We start from the raw sequence: 19610 nt of genomic DNA on the forward strand, positions 1-19610 counted from the left end.
TAGATACTCTCAGCCTTCGCGACTACCTTCGCCCCTACAGCACGCTCTAAAACACCCACCCAAACTTTATTAGGGTCCCGGACATGCAGCAATGCCCGCAACACATCTTCACACATCCTCATCTCCGACCCTCCCCACCACATTTGCACCTCTTCAGGTAAGTCATTCACGCCCCTCCCCGCTTGTCCCCACACACGGCGTAACCCCCACTTTAAATAAATACACTTGACTCTTAACCGTAAATCAATCAACCCCAATCCTCCTCTGTTGACTAGTAGGGTAACCACACTCCTACTCAACCATTCACACCTGGAACCCCAAAGAAAATGGAAAACCCTCCTTAACAGCCTTGTAACATCTGGACCTGCTAATGGATATACTGCTGCCACGTGCCAGACTTTACTGTATAACAACACATTCACAACAATCACACGCTGATGTACTGTCAAATGAGTTGGTCTCAACCCATCCAAGCGCCCCACCACTCATTCCACAACAAGTCCAGAATTAACCATCCTCGCCTCACTCGCACTACCCATATACACTATCCCACACACTTTTATCCTGTCCACCATATTCCAACGTACATTCCATCCCAACTCTCTCTTCCCACCCAATCTCCTAAGACCAGTAATTATGATTTCTCCACATTAACTCTTAAACTGGTAACCCCCGCGAAATTATCAATAACATCTTCTACCCCACATAAACTCCTCAGCGTTCGCACGAGTATTGTCGTGTCATCCACGTACCCTATTATTCCCTGCTCTCCACTTCCTACTCCCCAATCCACCTCCATATACACTCCCACCGCTCTATAGAAAGGGTCTGTTAAACAGGCAAACAACAATTGAGACAGGGGACAACCCTGCCAAATACCCCGACCCATGGATACCCACTCCCCCAACTTCCCATTTACCTGTACACACACTCCCACACCTTTATACAATGTCTCTGCCCAATGCACCACCTCCTCCCCAAAACCCTGCCTCCTTAATATGTACCACAACACCTCACGTTCTACACTATCATACGCTGCCTGCCAATCTAACACTAAGACACCCCCCCTGCTCCCCTCCCGACCCTTCCACAAAATTCTTTATAATACTATGCCCGTCATACATCGTCCTCCCAGACACACCATACTGTCCTCTCGCAACCACTCTATCCACCACACACTTCAACCTATTTCCTAAAAATTTTGCAAAAATCTTATAATCAGCACACAACAATGATATTATCCTAAAGTCCCGCACCGTGTCTTGTCGCTCACCTTTTGGCACTAAAACCACAACTGCAGTTCCTTGCAACCTGCCCATCCTCCTCTCCCTTTTCATCGTATTCATTAGTTCTACTAAGAAGGACTTCAACACACTCCAATGGTTCACATAAAACTCGCAGGGCAAGCCATCCAAACCTGGTGCCTTACCTCGTGCCATCCCCTGTAAAGCCCTCCACACCTCCCCTTCTTCAATATCCCCCCAATGCCATGCAATCACTGCCACTTAGCACACAAGATACATTCTCCCCAACCCCCCGAAAGCCCTCACATCCACCCCTGCACTCAGTAAATTTCTTCCAAACCACCTATCCACATAATCACTCATCGCCTCCGTTGTTCTTAACTCCTGTCCCGCCTTATATCCACCTAAGTCCTCATGTACCACCAGCCTATCAATTTCCATAGCCATACGGCGCTGCCTCTGTCCCCGTAACACACAGGCCGATGGGCGATCACCCCACACCATCTCCTCAAATCCACCCTGCACTCTCACCGCATCAAATCTGTCATTCTGCAAATCTTGAATCCTCCCTTTTAACAACTCGATTTCCTCCATGGGATACTGCCCTGCCTGCATGCCCCTCTCATAACAACCTTGCAACCTACCCTCGAAATACTGCTGCAACCTGTATGTCATCCAACCCTGGTACTTTCCCCATCGCGCGTAAAGCTGCCGGATCCTCTCCTTAGCTATCCCATCCCACCACCCCAGTAAGTCACCCACATCCCTACCCTCTCCCCACAAATCCTCCCACGTTGTCCCAAAATCTAACCCCGTCTCCTCCACCCCAAGAAGTCTCACATTTAACTTCCAATACCCTGGATACCTCTTGGGCAAGTTGGTCCAAGTCAAGTCCGCATAAACAGCTCTATGATCTGTGTATACAGCATCTACCATACGCACACACATCACCCGCACACTTCTCGTCACATATAACCTATCTAGCCTGGCCGTGTATCCCTGTCTATGAAACGTATGCTCAACCATCAGGTCCCCACCACCAATAACATCCCTTAACCCCACGCCCATCAAAAGATCCCTTAGGCTAACCAAAAAACACCCTGCTCCCCGTGGCTCTACATCTTTTCTACGTACTACACAATTCCAATCACCGCCTACGATTGTTATCGAGGGAAGAGATCGCAAATAATAAATCAAAACATCACGCACAAACTCATTCTTCACCCATACATCATGCTCCGCCGGTGCATACACACAAACCACAGCCAGTCGCTCACCCCTCCACCATCCATCTACCCGGAGTACCCTACCCTCCTCCCCTCCCTCACATCTAATTACAACAAACGGGCTCGTCTCCTGAATCAGGATGCCAACCCCACCCTTCAAACGTTCCGAATGTGCCACAAACACATGATATCCAGCCACATTCAAATCCCGACCAACCTTAAAATTATGCTCCTGCACAAACACAATATCTATGGCATAACGCCTCAAAAACCCCTGGAGGTGCAAACGCTTCACATTCGTACACATCCCATTTACATTTACAGTCATACACCTGAAACCTTCGTGAAGGGTTTTACACACTGCCCTGGAACTCCTCTCATAGGTGCATTACCAGCCTTCCTACTTTTCACACCTTGCTCTCCACTGTAAGCGCGATCCCCCCCCCCCGGTCGAACACCTGACCGGACACACCTGTGGCACCTCCACTCGCCATGTCAGCCCACGGTTTCTTCCCCGGTCTCTGCGCCAGGGTCAAGACATCATCGGAATCAGAGTGCATTGCCGCCCTCTTTCGCCGAACACTCTCTGCATCCATGTTCTGGTCGGGAGATGCCTCACAATGTACCTCCGCCGCCACCTCGACCACTGTCACCACTCCCATAGAAGCGGCACCCGCAGTCAGCTGACTGCCTCTCCTCTCGTCATCGCTCTCCTCTGGTCCTTCCACCGACCGTACATCATCCCCAGCTCTCCTCATCTCCAAAAACCTGTCCGTCAACTGCACTAAAGCCACATCCTCCGCTTGTTCCTCCTCACTCAACTTGGTCTCCCCTTCTACCAAAGCGGAGACCATAGAGCCTACAGGCATTGATGGGCTCGACCCCACCGTCGGGAACTCTCTCTCCACCTCCTCGCTCCAAGAAGAACTATGGCCATTTACAGGTGGTCTGCCTCGTCAGCTTCAAAAGGCACATTACGTACCTTCACCCAGGTGTAGTGTCTCGACACATCAATGAGACGAACTCGTATTGCCGAGTTAACGTCCACACAGCCATCTTGATACTTCACCAGGTGTTCATACACTGCCGTTGATCGTAGCTTGACAAATATCCAGTGAGCCCCATTGAGCGATACTCCGCACAGATCCTGATCAGCAATGCCGTATGTGTCGTGAATAATCATAGGTAGAATCACCTGTGCGGACTGAGGTGTAACGACACCCCGCATTAAATCAAAGCACACAGTGTTGACACGCCTTCTTGTATTCTGCGCCATCTTGAGAAAATCAAACTGCGCAGGAAGGCCTCTCTACCAGGAGCGTGTGCGCAGCACAACCACACGGCCCGAAAGCTAAATAAATAAATTGGAGCAAGTAGGCCATAGACAGGCACATTATTTCGTGGAATGACGACACAGTTGCAATAATTAATTGGGAGACGTTTTGCCCACCAGCTTTTTTTCTATCCAATACAAAAAACAACAATAAAAAGTTATATAGTTGGACTCAAGGACTCCAATGGAAATAGATCACTGACTTTTTCAGTTATCCTGGGTGTGGGTTATTTGTGCAGTGTGTATCCTAGGTTATCTACACATACGCTACTATGTATGATATTTTATCTAACTGCATTTATGTGCACCTGTACTTGAATATACTTACCTACTTACAGGTGGCTGAACATGTGTCACCTGCTAGTGTAGTACACAGCGGGGCAGAATAAACTTGACCAGGGTTTCAAGTTGCTGAAACTAATTGAGTTAGGTAAGTTTATTTAGGTGTAGGTACACATCAGTACGATTATCATACATAGTTTAACATATGTGTAAATTACTTAGGATAACCCCCCCCAAAAGTCAGTCAAAATTACTTATTTCCACTTGGATTATTGTAATTTCTTATTATTTAAAGCCTAGCAGTAAGTTAGTTAGTTAGTTACGATTAATGAGTTTATTTTGCACCTCATTCCCATCATGTGGGTGGTAGTCAAAAGATTACAGAGGCACATAATGGGTCCAGGAACTGGACCCCAAAGTTTTGATAGCTGAACTAGTTACAAAGGTAATGAACTCCAGGTAGATCTGGCCACAGTAATGGCAAGTTACATAATTATAACCTTTAAAGTTAAAACAGCAAAGTAACTTAACTATGTGAAAATCAATTACGATAAATGGGCATGCAATAGAGAGAAGTAAACTGAATTATTCACATAAACATTAAAGAGGGGCTCAGCTTACAATTATGGGTACACGAATGTTAACTAGACAAGAAATCACTCTCCTCCCTTTAGAGCTGTAGCTAAATTCATTAGAAAACTTTTAACTCTCTTCCTGAACTGGCTCATACTAGGATAGGCTCTGACATATACTCCTTCACTGGTGTACAATAAAAGCTGTATGAGGTACTATAAAGTTGTGTTCACTTCCCCATACTGGCTCTGGTTCCTAACCTTCTCAAACTTGGTATTCTGGACACTGCTTGTGAGCAATTTTATAAGCATGATTTTACTTCTTTTGCTTTACTGTCTTTAACATTCAGCATATCCAGTTATATGCTGGTCTACATGCTCTCTAAGACCCAGGTCCAGGATGAATCTCGCTATTTTGTTCTGGGCGATTTGTACTGCCTTTTTTTTTTTTTTAAGCAGAGTACGGTGAAGAACAAGACTAACACAGGTCAACACTCATTTTCTGGCCATTGATATTATGCCGATTTTAGCGTAAGTTTGTGGTGCTGATTTATATCGTCGGTTTCGCTTGATTGGCTCCAGTTTTTTATTAATTTGGTATCCAATTGAAAAACATAAATGTGAAAACATATTGATCAGGTGGGGCTAACTTACAAACTGCAATGAAATTATTTTCTAGATCATGAAAACTCAAATCATGTAATACATGATGGATCAATGAATGTTTGTTGTTGGAGGGTAGATGACATGTTATACATATTGCATGGTGGCATAGTGGGTTAAGGCATCGAGAAATTAATTTAGCATCCCGGGAGGTGGTTAAATATCTTTGGTTCAATCCCCGGCTGATTGCAATATGTTATTTGCTTAAAAACCACGTGCTTCATGGATGTATTATATATATATATATATATATATATATATATATATATATATATATATATATATATATATATATATATATATATATATATATATCCAAGGAATTCCAAGGAATTCGCAAGAGCAGGCGAAATATACACAAACACTGATCTCTGGTTGAAGGAGACTCGAACCTTGGAACAAGGTACGCAGTGCTTTACCAATCTACCCACACTGGACAATACATTGGAGTCCAACTTGCACTAGACTTTGATCCAAGGCAGCCAGCTTTCAGGGAGAAGGCTTACAGCTTTTCATCTCATCCTCTGCATGTATCAGGCTGATGCATGCATAATATATATATATATATATATATATATATATATATATATATATATATATATATATATATATATATATATATATATATATATATATATATATATATATATATATATATATATAACACATCAGCCGTTTCCCACCTTTTTCTTTTATTCAACACACGCTGGCTGTCTCCCACCGAGGCAGGGTGACCCAAGAAAGAAAAACACTTTCACCGTCATTCACTCACACATAATCACTGTCTTTGCAGAGGCACGCAGATATGACAATTTAAATGTCACTCCAAAGAGCAAATAGCTTACTGATGATATTGATTATGTTTGCTTGCTATTTTGTAAGTTCTTTCATTATGCTGATAAATTTAATTCTATCCTTAGACTTTTATAATAGAACCAAACTCGTATAAACTATGTATTTTAAGTTGGAATATTGCGTCACTTAATAAAAGATTTCCTGACCTTCATCATAAACTACTGAATCCATTGATATTGTGTGTCTACAAGACTGCAGAGTCCCTGAAAAATCCCCGTCCCCTAAATTACCTTCATTTGTTACATATAATATCAAATCTATAAACTCTTGTGTTTTATATATATTAAAAAATCGCTTCCCCATCAGTTTGTTGCACAAAATAAAACAGAGGGGCCTCAATACCATGGCGTTAAGATTTATATTGGGAACTCTGCTCTTAACATATTTAACTTGTATGCTCCTGCTGATAATTTTAATTACCTGGAGTTCCCAACTTGTGCTCAGTCTGAACCTACTCTTATTATTGGCGATTATAATGCAAGACACAAAAGCACTGGAAACTCACAGTTTGGTAATCGTAATGGTAAACAGCTGTTGTCACTCTTAAATAGTCATGCTAATGTGCAAATTGTAAGTGACCTTGAACCCACACATATCTATGGAGGCGTCCTTGATCTGAGTCTGGGCTTAAACATTACTTTTGCCAGCTGCGAGTCTTCCATTGTAACAGATATATCATCAGATCATTTCCCAAGGCTAACCTCTAGATATTGGTAGTGCTATCCTCCCTGGTGGGATATTCAAACGGAAACGTTTTAATGCTCCCCCTAATCAGCATGATGACTTTCTCGCACATGTGACTGACTGGTATAATTCCTATGACTGTTCCTCTGTTGAGACCTTTAACAACGACCTTTTGAGCAATATTTATAACTACTTAGAGCCGCCACTGAAACCTCCTGGTACTCTAAACTCAACTAACTTCCATAATAATCATACCTCCTATAAAAACCATACCTATTACAATGATCCTAAACTTCGAACATTGAAACGTACTGCTCGCAGACTAGGCCTAGCCTATAGAAAATATCATACCCCTGTAAAGCTGAAGCTCTTTCAGACCGCCCTTGCTGCTACCAGAGAGCGTATCACAGCTTCGGCAAACAGACTGGGAAAAAATTGTCATTGGTCTCAATGCTCACTCCCCACTTAGCCCAGCATAGAGGGACATAAACAGAATTAAGGGTACCAGAACTGGTCAGATCGCGCACCCTCATCCCTTACATAGGGCGAATGAGTCAGTGCTTGGGCTGCTACATCTAGCTATGACAATCTTCCCAGTATCACACAAGCGAAATTAATGGACAAACATGATGCAAGGGAGAGACTGATTTGTTTTATGGTCAGCAAGGAAGAATTGAGACACTTATGCAACACATGGGAATCTTTATTGAAGAAACGTTTCACCACACAGTGGCTTCATCAGTCCAGTACAAAGAAGAAATGGGTAAGGAGAGGAGGAGTTTGCGGTAATCAGTCCCTCAACCTGGATTCGATGTGCTCAGTCCATCACTCTTATAGGAAGTGCAGCATAGGGCCAGAGAGGTGGCTTATATACTGCAGTCAGATGAGTCGAAGCAGGAGGAGGCGGGATCACAGTGGGACCTGCCACTAGTGTAAGATAAGATAAGATTTCGCTCGGATTTTTAACCCCGGAGGGTTAGCCACCCAGGATAACCCAAGAAAGTCAGTGCGTCATCGAGGACTGTCTAACTTATTTCCATTGGGGTCCTTAATCTTGTCCCCCAGGATGCGACCCACACCAGTCGACTAACACCCAGGTACCTATTTGCTGCTAGGTGAACAGGACAACAGGTGTAAGGAAACGTGTCGAATGTTTCCACCCGCCGGGAATCGAACCCGGGCCCTCCGTGTGTGAAGCGAGACTTTAGCCACCAGGCCACCGGGCCACCCGGTACCAAGATCTCATGATGTTGCAGTGTCTGACATAAGTGTCTCAATTCTTCAACTTGTCGGTTTTCAAAACCATTTATCACATCTGTCAGACACTGCAACATCATGGGATCTTGGTACAAAGACTTCAACGCTTGTCCAACCTTTGGACGACGACCTACTTACACTAGTGGCAACTACTCAGATACGGAAAACTTGAAGAAATTAAAACTGTATCAGGGTGTACGACAAATTTGAACCATACAATGGAGCGAAAAAGTAATGTGAAGGACCTGAGAGTGAAAATGTCAGAGGATCTCGCTTTGAAAGACCACAACAATGTATCTATCACATCTGCTAGGAAAATGATACGATGGATAATGAGAACCTTCAAAACTAGGGATGCCAAGCCCATGATGATTGTCTTCAAATCGCTTGTTCTCTCTAGGCTGGAATACTGCTGTACACTAACGGCCCCCTTCATGGCAGGCAAAATTGCTAACCTGGAGAGTGTATAAAGAACTTTCACGGCACACTTAAATACGATAAGGCACCTAAATTACTGGGAACAGTTGAAGACCCTTGATCTGTATTCCCTGGAGCGCAGGGAATACAGATTTTCCAAGTGTGCATGATAATGTACACTTGGAAAACCCTAGAGGAATTAGTACCAAACTTGCACACGAAAATCACTCCCTGTGAAAGCAAAAGACTCGGCAGGAGATGCAACATTCTCCCAATGAAAAGCAGGGGCGCCACGAGTACACTGAGAGACAACACAATATGTGTCCGGGGCCCAAGACTGTTCAACAGCCTCCCAGCATACATAAGGGGGATTACCAATAGACCTCTGGCTGTCTTCAAGAAGGCACTGGACAGGCACCTAAAGTCAGTACCTGACCAACCGGGCTGTGGTTCGTACGTCAGTTTGCGTGCGGCCAGCAGTAACAACCTGGTAGATCAGACCCTGATCCACCACGAGGCCTGGTCTCAGACCGGGCCGCGGGGGCGTTGACCCCCGAAACCCTTTCCAGGTAAACTCCAGGTAAGATAGTCAGTCCTAACTTACATCAACAATATACTACTATATAGAAAGCCGCTTATTATGCAGAGCATTTCAGGCAAATTAGGTCAACTTTTACCCCAGGATGCGACCCACACTAGTCGACTAACACCCAGGTATCCATTTTACTGACGGGTTAACATGGACATTAGGTGCCTTGAAGAAACACGCCCTAATGTTTCCTGCCGTACGTGTTTCCTCAGGCACCTACTTTCCAAGTTAACCCATCAGTAAAATGAGTACTTGGGTGTTAGTCGACTGGTGTGGGTCGCATCCTGGGACAAAAATTTACCAAATTTGCCGAAATGCTTTGCATAACAAGGGACTTTCTATATAGTAGTATGTCATTGATGTTTACCTGGTCTAGGGCTTCGTGGGTCATAGCCCCCGCTGCCCGGTCTGTGACCAGGCCTCATGGTGGATCAGGGCCTGATCAACCAGGCTGTTACTGTTGGCCTCACGCAACCCGACGTACGAACACAGCCCGGCTGGTCAGGTACCGACTTTAGGTGCCTGTCCAGCGCCTTCTTGAAGACAGCCAGGGGTCTATTGGTAATCCCCCTTATATATGCTGGGAGGCAGTTGAACAGTCTTGGGCTCCCTCACACTTATGTTGTCTCTTATCGTGCTAGTGGCGCCCCTGCAACTAGCACGATGTCATCATTGGAGGATGTTACATCGTCTGCCTAGTCTTTTGTCAGCTAGACCTGCATACCTTATACGTGTACTTGTAGAAATAAAGATATTATTATTATTATTATTATTATTATTATTATTATTATTATTATTATTATAAAAAGACTTTTTATAAGGATAGTGAGGCTCAGGTTAGGATATGTAGGAGACTGGGAGATTACTTTTCAGTAAAAGTAGGCCTTAGACAGGGATGTGTATTGTCATTATGGTTGTTTAACATATTCATAGATGGGATTGTAAAAGAAGTAAATGCTAGGGTGTTGGGAAATGGGTGGGATTACAGTATTTAGTAACTTACTACCTATTCCATATCTCAGTAGTAGTAACCAGTTACCAGTAACCAGTGTACCAGTAGTTGACTCACTACCAACCGTCTCTGCCTGAGTCACTGTCTATTCATATTGTGCTGACCACAGCAGTATTCAAAGACCCCCTCACTTATGGGTACTGTGGGCGGCCAGTCAGTTATACGAGAGAGAGCAGAGAGATAGGTACGGCTGTAAGGGCGCTCCCCACATTATCTGTAATTATACGTACTACCAGCCTACGTGAGTATTACTTTACCCAATCCACGTGTTCGAACTCCCACATGATACATACACTTGCAACTTCTGACACGTTGCTCCCCTATTCACACTATCATATGCCTTTTCTAAATCCATAAATGTAACGAAAACTTTCCTACCTTTATTTAAATATTGTTCACTTATATGCTTCAATGTAAACAGTGCAGGAACTGTACTTCCCACCTCCAGGACTCAAGTCTGGCTAACCAGTTTTCCTAAATCCCTTCACAAAATGTTACCTTGCTCACACCCCAACGCCTCATTAGGTCCCATAAACCATTTGCCTCCACTTCTATCAAACATGCTCACATATGCCTGTTGGATTTTCAAGTCCCTTGTCCATCCCCTTGTCACTTACCCAGCGATGCCTTGTTTCTAACCAGTTCTCGAAGACGCACTGAGTTTCATGTTGAAGCAATCCTTATTACGTCAGCAGAGTTGTAAGAACATTACAATGGACCTCATATTCTCCAGAACCTCGAGGAAGGTGCGGGAATACCTTTATGAACGAACTGCTATGCAGTTCTCAGCTCCTGCTTGCAGCATCAAACCACAACACCACACATATAGAGTTTGATCATCTATCATATAGAGCTCTCACCTACTTGCAGCATCAAGCCACCACACACATAGAGTGTTTGTCGTAGCAAAATGCTGGGAGAAACATTTCGGTCCAATATAAATGCAAATTGCTGGTGTCAGCGGAATAAGAGAAGCTAGACGTAATGAAAACACAGCTATATCTGTGCGCTGAATAGTGCCACTCTAATGCATGCTATATATATACACATCAACTAATATATTAATACCACCAAATAAAAACATTACCACAAATTACTGAATAAATCTATATCAGACAATAGATGGAAAGAAATAATGTAGAAAGAGCTAAATAAATTTATATATAATATTTACAAAAATATCGGAATAAATTCTTAAAAAAGAAATAACGAATTAAATTTGCGTATAATAATAAATAAAATAACTTGTCAAGGTTTTCTTTGTCATGTACAAGGTTGTACATATAAACCGTACAACCTCGGCCGTATATAAGAGGTTAGTTACTTCAGAAGTGCCTTAATAACATTGACAAAGAATGTTTGGCTTATTGTGTAATAACACTGATTGATACAAAGTCAAACAATCGTTTGATGATATATATATATATATATATATATATATATATATATATATATATATATATATATATATATATATATATATATATATATATATATATATATATGTCGTGCCGAATATGTAAAACTGGTCAATTAGCAAGAACTCATTTAAAATTAAGTCCTTTTTAAAATTTCCTCTTATACGTTTAAAGATATATATTTTTTATTAATGTTAATGTAAAAATTTTTAATTTTGCAGCAAAAGAATCTTAGAAAACTTACCTAACCTTATTATAACAAGAACAATTTATTTTAGCCCAACCCAACTATATACATTTTAGATTTGTTTACAATAATTTAATACTAAACAAACATGGTGATATAATATATATATATATATATATATATATATATATATATATATATATATATATATATATATATATATATATATATATATATATATATATATATATATATATTATATATATTATTGTAACCACGAGAAAATGGTATTTCATCAATAACAACACTGCGACTAGCCGAGGATTCGAACCCGTGTTGTTTTAGCCCGCCTCATATGAGCGAAATTCCACGACGCTCTAACCCACGGGATCATACAATCCTACAAGAATCACACACCCAACAGAGCTAGGTTTTGTACCGTGATCCGAGAACATACGGTGGTGTGGGTGCTTCAGAGCTAATTTCATCCTCCTCCCCATTTGGTGTACTAGCCTCCAAGAGCAGTATATATAGTATTGTAACCACGAACAAGTGGTATTTAATCAGTAACAACACTGCAACTAGCCGAGGATTCGAACCTGTGTTGTTTTAGCCCTTTGAAGCACCCACACCATTGTATATCCTCAGATCATGGTACAACACCTAGCTCTGCTGGGTTCTTGATTCTTATAGGATTATATGGGTTTCTTGTAGGATTGTGTGGGTTTCATACTGGTGCTGAACGCTCCAATATGCATCTGATGTACATAGTGTACAGAGTCTTGAACGATTCCTTACTGAGGTGTCAAAACGTTATTCTTAGGTTTGCCAGGCGCCCATATGCTGCAGCAGTTATTTGGTTGATGTGCACCTCAGGAGATGTGCTCGGTATTATACTCACCCTAAGTTCCTTTTCCTTGAATGAGGTTTGCAGTCTTTGGCCCCCCTTGCCTATACTGCCTGTGGTCTTCTTTGACCTTCCCCAATCTTCACGACTTTGCACTTGGTGGTGTTAAACTCCAGGAGCCAGTTGTTGGACCAGGAGTGCAGCCTGCCCAGATCCCTTTATAGTTCTACCTGATCCTCATCCACTTGAATTCTCTGCATTAGCTTCACGTCGTCTGCAAATAGGGACACTCTGAATCTATCCCTTCCATCAAGTCATTCACCTACCAGAAACATCACCTGCCCTAGGACTGACCCTTGTGGAACCCCGCTCATCACAGGCGCCCACTCTGACTCCTCGCCACGTAATATTGCTCGTTGTTTCCTTCCTGACAGGTATTTCTAATCCATTGCTGTGCCTTTCTTGTTATTCCTACCTTCTCTAGCTTTTGCACTAACCTCTTGTGAGGAACTGAGCTGAAACATTTCTTACAGTCCAAGAAACTACAGTCTACCCACCCTTCTCTCTCTCCTGTTTTACTTCTGTCACCTAGTAAAATTCCAGTAGGTTTGTGACAGGATTTTCCCTCTCTGAAGCCGTGCTGGTTATCGTGTATAAGTTCATTCCTTTCTAGGCGCTCCACCAGTCTCTTCCTGACAAGCTTTTTCATGAGTTTGCATTCTGTATATGTCAGTGACACTGGCCTGTAGTTTAATGCTACCTGCCTGTCTGCTTTCTTAAAGAAAGGGACAGCATTTGCTTCTTTCCACACGTCAGTAATTGCCTTGTTTCGATAGATGTGTTGAAGATTGTTGTTAGTGGCACACACAGCGCCTCTGCTCCCTCTTCTAGGACCCATCGAGAGATGTGCGGTCCCACCGCCTTTGAGGAATCTAGTTTACTTAGCAGCCTCTTTACTTCATCTGTTGTATGTAGTTTGTCCGGTTTACTGTAGTCTGTCTCCACAGAAAATACTTCTTTGAATCTCGTGTTTAGCTCTTCATATACTTTTTCGTGGTTTCTTGTAATCTCCCCTCCTTCGTATTTGTTGGTTGCTACTAGGTCCACTCTTTCCTGCTCCATGAGCTTTATTGTATCTCTTCTTGAAACTATGTATGGATCCTGCTTCCGCTACATCACTCTCCAGATTGTTCCACTTCCTGACAACTCTATGGCTGAAGAAATACTTCCTAACATCCCTGTAACTCATCTGAGTCTTCAACTTCTAATTGTGACCCCTTGTTGCTGTGTTCCATCTCTGGAACATCCTGTCTCTATTCACCTTGTCGATTCCTCTCAATATTTTATATGTCATTATCATTATCAGTGTTATCAGGTCGAGGTCCCTCGACCTGTGTGTGTGTGACCTAATTAATGCCTACATAAATAACTCACTGCGATTGTGACCGGATATAAACACGTAAATAGTTCATTGTTTATGTAACTTGTTTAGCTATCAAAACTTGGCGATCCAGTTCCTGGACCCATTACGTGCCTCTGTAACCTTTTGATTTACCCCATCCGCCACAGGATGGGTATCGGGTACATAAAAAAGATGTTAAACTAACTAGGTGGTGCTGATAGTAAAATAAGCTATTAAATGAATGTCAGATATAAAAGAGTGCACACTGACATCTCTTTCAACATCTTCAGCACCTTGATACACTCACTCACTCTGCGTGCATTCTCTCCGAAAGTCACATTTATAATGCAAGCTGTCTTCGTGACTTTCAAACTTAACCTGACGTATTACACCAACTATGAGCTACCAGCAAAGAGGCGGGGCCAGGAGCTGTGAATCGACCCCTGCAACCACATATAGGTGAGTACATATGCCACTTCACACTTATACTAACCTTCGACACCTCTACCCTTGATGTAAACATCCCACACCCACGTGTGTGTGTATGTGTACTCACCTATTTGTGGTTGCAGGGGTCGAGTCACCGCTCCTGGCCCCGCCTCTTCGCTGATTGCTACTAGGTCCTCTCTCTCCCTGCCCCATGAGCTCTATCATACCTCGCCTTAAAACTATGTATGGTTCCTGCCTCCACCACATCACTTTCTAGGCTATTCCATGGCCTGACTACTCTATGATTGAAGAAATACTTCCTAACATCCCTTTGATTCATCTGAGTCTTCAACTTCCAATTGTGACCTCTTGTGTCTGTGTCCCATCTCTGGAACATCCCGTCTTTGTCCACCTCGTCTATTCTGCGCAGTATTTTATATGTCGTTATCATGTCTTCCCTGACCCTCCTGTCCTCTAGTGTCGTCAGGCCGATTTCCCTTAGCCTTTCTTCATAAGACATTCCCCTTAGCTTTGGAACTAACCTTGTCGCAAACCTTTGCACTTTCTCTATTTTTTTGACGTGCTTTATCAAGTGCGGGCTCCAAACAGGTGCTGCATACTCCAGTATGGGCCTGACGTACACGGTGTACAGTGTCTTGAACGATTCCTTATTAAGGTATCGGAACGCTGTTCTCAGGTTTGCCAGCCGCCCATATGCTGCAGCAGTTACCTGGTTGATGTGTGTTTCCGGAGACATGCTCGGTGTTATACTCACTCCAAGATCTTTCTCCTTGAGCGAGGTTTGCAGTCTTTGGCCACCTAGCCTATACTCTGTCTGCGGTCTTCTTTGCCTTTCCCCTATCTTCATGACTTTGCATTTGGCGGGATTAAATTCGAGAAGCCAGTTGCTGGACCAGGTGTCCAGTCTGTCCAGGTCTCTTTGAAGTCCTGCCCGGTCCTCATCTGATTTAATTCTCCTCATTAACTTCACATCGTCTGCGAACAGGGACACTTCTGAGTCTAACTCTTCCATCATGTCGTTCACATATACCAAAAATAGCACTGGTCCTAGGACCGACCCCTGTGGGACCCCGCTCGTCACAGGTGCCCATTGTGATACATCATTACGTACCATTACTCGTTGTTGCCTCCCTGTCAGGTATTCTCTGATCCATTGCAGTGCCCTTCTTGTTATATGAGCCTGATCCTCTAGCTTCTGCACTAATCTCTTGTGAGGAACTGTGTCAAAGGCCTTCTTGCAGTCCAAGAAGATGCAATCAACCCACCCCTCTCTCTCGTGTCTTACTTCTGTTACTTTATCATAAAACTCCAGAAGGTTTGTGACACAGGATTTGCCTTCCATGAATCCATGCTGGTTGGCGTTTATACTCTTGTTCCGTTCCAGGTGCTCCACCACTCTCCTGATAATCTTCTCCATAACTTTGCATACTATACACGTCAGTGACACAGGTCTATAGTTTAGTGCCTCTTTTCTGTCTCCTTTTTTAAAAATGGGAACTTCATTTGCCGTCTTCCATACCTCAGGTAGTTGCCCAGTTTCCAGGGACGTGTTGAAGATTGTGGTAAGTGGCACACACAACACATCCGCTCCCTCTCCAAGGACCCACGGGGAGATAAGAACATAAGAACATAAGAACGAAGGAACACTGCAGAAGGCCTACTGGCCCATGCGAGGCCTTCCTGTCTCCACTGTAAATACTTCCTTAAATCTCATGTTGAGCTCCTCACATACCTCTTGATCGTTTCTTGTGAGTTCTCCACCTTCTTTCCTCAGCCTTATCACCTGGTCTTTGACTGTTGTCTTCCTCCTAATGTGGCTATACAGCAGTTTCGGGTCAGACTTGACTTTCGATGCTATGTCGTTTTTGTACTGTCGCTGGGCCTCCCTCCTTATCTGTGCGTACTCGTTTCTGGCTCTTCTACTAATCTCCTTATTTTCCTGGGTCCTTTGCCTCCTGTACCTTTTCCATTCTCTGGTGCACTTAGTTTTTGCCTCCCTACACCTTCGGGTAAACCAAGGACTCGCTTTGGTCTTCCTATTATTTCTGTTTCCCTTGGGAACAAACCTTTCCTCTGCCTCCTTGCACTTTGTTGCTACATATTCCATCATCTCGTTTACTGATTTTCCTACCAGGTCTCTGTCCCACTGAATCTCCTGCAGGAAGTTCCTCATACCTGTGTAGTCCCCCCTTTTGTAGTTTGGCTTTTCCCATTCAGTTCCTGTTTCCTTCTCCACTTGTAACTCTACTATATAATCAAAACTCAGAACCACGTGATCGCTAGCTCCGAGGGGCCACTCGTAAGTGATGTCCTCAATGTCCAAACTGCTCAGGGTGAACACAAGATCCAGTCTTGCTGTCTCATCCTCCCCTCTCTCTCTGGTAGTGTCCCTGACATGTCGATGCATGAGGTTTTCAAGTACCACATCCATCATCTTGGCTCTCCATGTTTCGGGACCCCCATGTGGCTCCAGGTTTTCCCAGTCGATCTCCTTGTGGTTGAAATCGCCCATTACCAGTAACTTTGCTCTGCTCGAGTGAGCTCTTCTTGCCGCCTCAGCCAGTGTGTCCACCATCGCCCTGTTGTTTTCTTCGTACTCCTCTCTTGGCCTCCTGCAGTTCTGTGGTGGGTTATACATCACTCCAATGGCTACTTTATGTTCTTCAGACTGAATTGTACCTACTATGTAGTCTCTTTCTCCAATCACGTCCATGCCTTCCATTTCCTCAAATCCCCATCGGTTTCTTATGAGCAGTGCAACCCCTCCTCCCCCTCTCCTCCTTCTATCTTTTCTCAGTATCTATCCCAGTGGGAAAATTGTGTCTGTTATTGTCTCAGCGAGTTTTGTTTCTGTGACTGATATGATGTCTGGGGATTTCTCACTGATTCTTTCGTGCCACTCATGTTTATTCGTTATTCCGTCCGCATTTGTGTACCAAACTTTCAGCTTCTTTTCTATCACTGTGGTCCTGCAAGAATATTGGGGTTGGGGGAGCGGGAGCCTTGGTGGGGGGCCGATGGGGGGCTGTGGTGTAGGTGGGGTTTGTGATGATGGGGGTGGGGTCAGAATGCCCATAAGGGACAGCTGTTGAGATGAGGTTTGTGATGTGGGTGTTGCTGGAAGAGGGAACAGTGAATGGGTTGTGATTTGGGTTGCTCAGTTGAATGTGTGTGTGTGTGTGTGTGTGACATGTTTTCGCCACACTTCCTCATCTAGCTTATTTACCCCCCTCTCCCATGATACTGAAGAAGTATTTACTAATGTACCTGTAAATCATCTGTTTTATCCTCAATCTAAGCCACCTAGCGCCAGTGTCTTGCAATTAAATATATAATAAATAAATAATATTTTTATTTCTACAAGTACATGTACATGGAATACAGTCCTAGCTGACATCAATGACATACTACTATATAGAAAGCCGCTTGTCATGCTGAGCATTTCGGGTAAATTAGGTCAGTTTTGTCCCAGGATGCGACCCACGCCAGCCGACTAACTCCCAGGTACCCACTTCACTGATGGGGAACATAGACAACTGGTATAAAGAAACACGCCCAATGTTTCTACCCTCTCTGGGAATCGATCCCAGCTCCTCGCCGTGTGAAGCGAGAGCTTTAGCCACCAGGCCACGGGACAGTCTATTCTAATCCATCCTGTTATATCTTATTATTATTATCTTATATGTCGTAGTCATGTCTTCCTCGGTCCTTCTCTTTTCTGAGGCTGTCAAGATTAGTTCCTTTAGCCTCTCCTCGTGGTTCAGTCCCCTCAGCTTCGTAACTAGTTTTATTGCAAATCGCCAGAGCTCAAATTTCCGGCCATGATTAACCATGATTAACCAGCATGGACTCCATGCTGGTGCTGCGTACTCTATGATAGGCCTTGCACGTCATTTACAGTGTTAAAGATTTGTTAGGTGAAAAATCACTTGAACAAAAATCTGAAGCACAGGTAAGAGAAATCTATATATTTCTCGACGCTCTTCACCAGATATGAACTGGGCCGAAATATACAATTCTCTTATATACATACATACATACATACATACATACATACATACATACATATATATATATATATATATATATATATATATATATATATATATATATATATATATGTGTGTATGTATGTATGTACGTATGTATAATTTTTATTTATTTTATTAACACATCGGCCGTTTCCCACCAAGGCAGGGTGGCCCGAAAAAGAAAAACTTTCATCATCATTTGCTCCATCACTGTCTTGTCAGAGGTGCGCTTACACTAAAGTTATAAAACTGCAACATTAACACCCCTCCTTCAGTGTGCAGACACTGTACTTCCCATCTCTAGGACTCAAGTCCGGCCTGCCAGTTTCCCTGAATCCCTTCCTAAACATTACCTTGCTCACACTCTAACAACACGTCAAGCCCTAAAAATCATTTGTCTCCATTCGCTCCTATCTAACACGCTCACACATGCTTGCTGGAAGTCCAAGCCCCTCGCACACAAAACCTCCTTTACCCCCTCCCTCCAACCTTTCCTACGCAGACCTCTAACCTGCCTTCCCTCCACTACAGATTTATACACTCTCGATGTCATTCTATTTTGTTTCATCATCTCTACATGTCTGAACCACCTCAACAACCCCTCCTCAACCCCCTCTCTCTGGATAATAGTTTTGGTAATCCCGCTCCTCCTCCTAATTTCCAAACTACGAATTCTCTGCATTATATTCACACCACACATTGCCCTCAGACACGACATCTCCACTGCCTCCAGCCTTTTCCTTGTTGTGACATTCACCACCCATGCTTCACACCCATATAAAACCATTGGTATAATTATGCTCTCATGCATTCCCCTCTTTGCTTCCATGGACAAAGTTCTTTGTCTCCGCAGACTTCTCAGTTCACCACTCACCTTTTTTCCCTCGGCAGTTCTATGATTCACCTCATCTTTCATAGAACCATCTGCTGACACGTCCACCCCTAAATATCTGAATACATTCACCTCCTCCATACTCTCTCCCTCCAATCTGATATCCAGTCTTGCATTACCTATTTTCTTTTTATAATCCACCTTCCAACTACTCAGATATGGAAAAATTTAAGAAATTAAAAATGTGTCAGAATATACCACAAATTCTAACGAAACAACAGAGCGGAAAAGTAATGTGAAGGGCCTGGG

Source organism: Cherax quadricarinatus, chromosome 11, assembly GCF_038502225.1.
Source record: "Cherax quadricarinatus isolate ZL_2023a chromosome 11, ASM3850222v1, whole genome shotgun sequence".
Lineage (NCBI taxonomy): Eukaryota > Metazoa > Arthropoda > Malacostraca > Decapoda > Parastacidae > Cherax > Cherax quadricarinatus.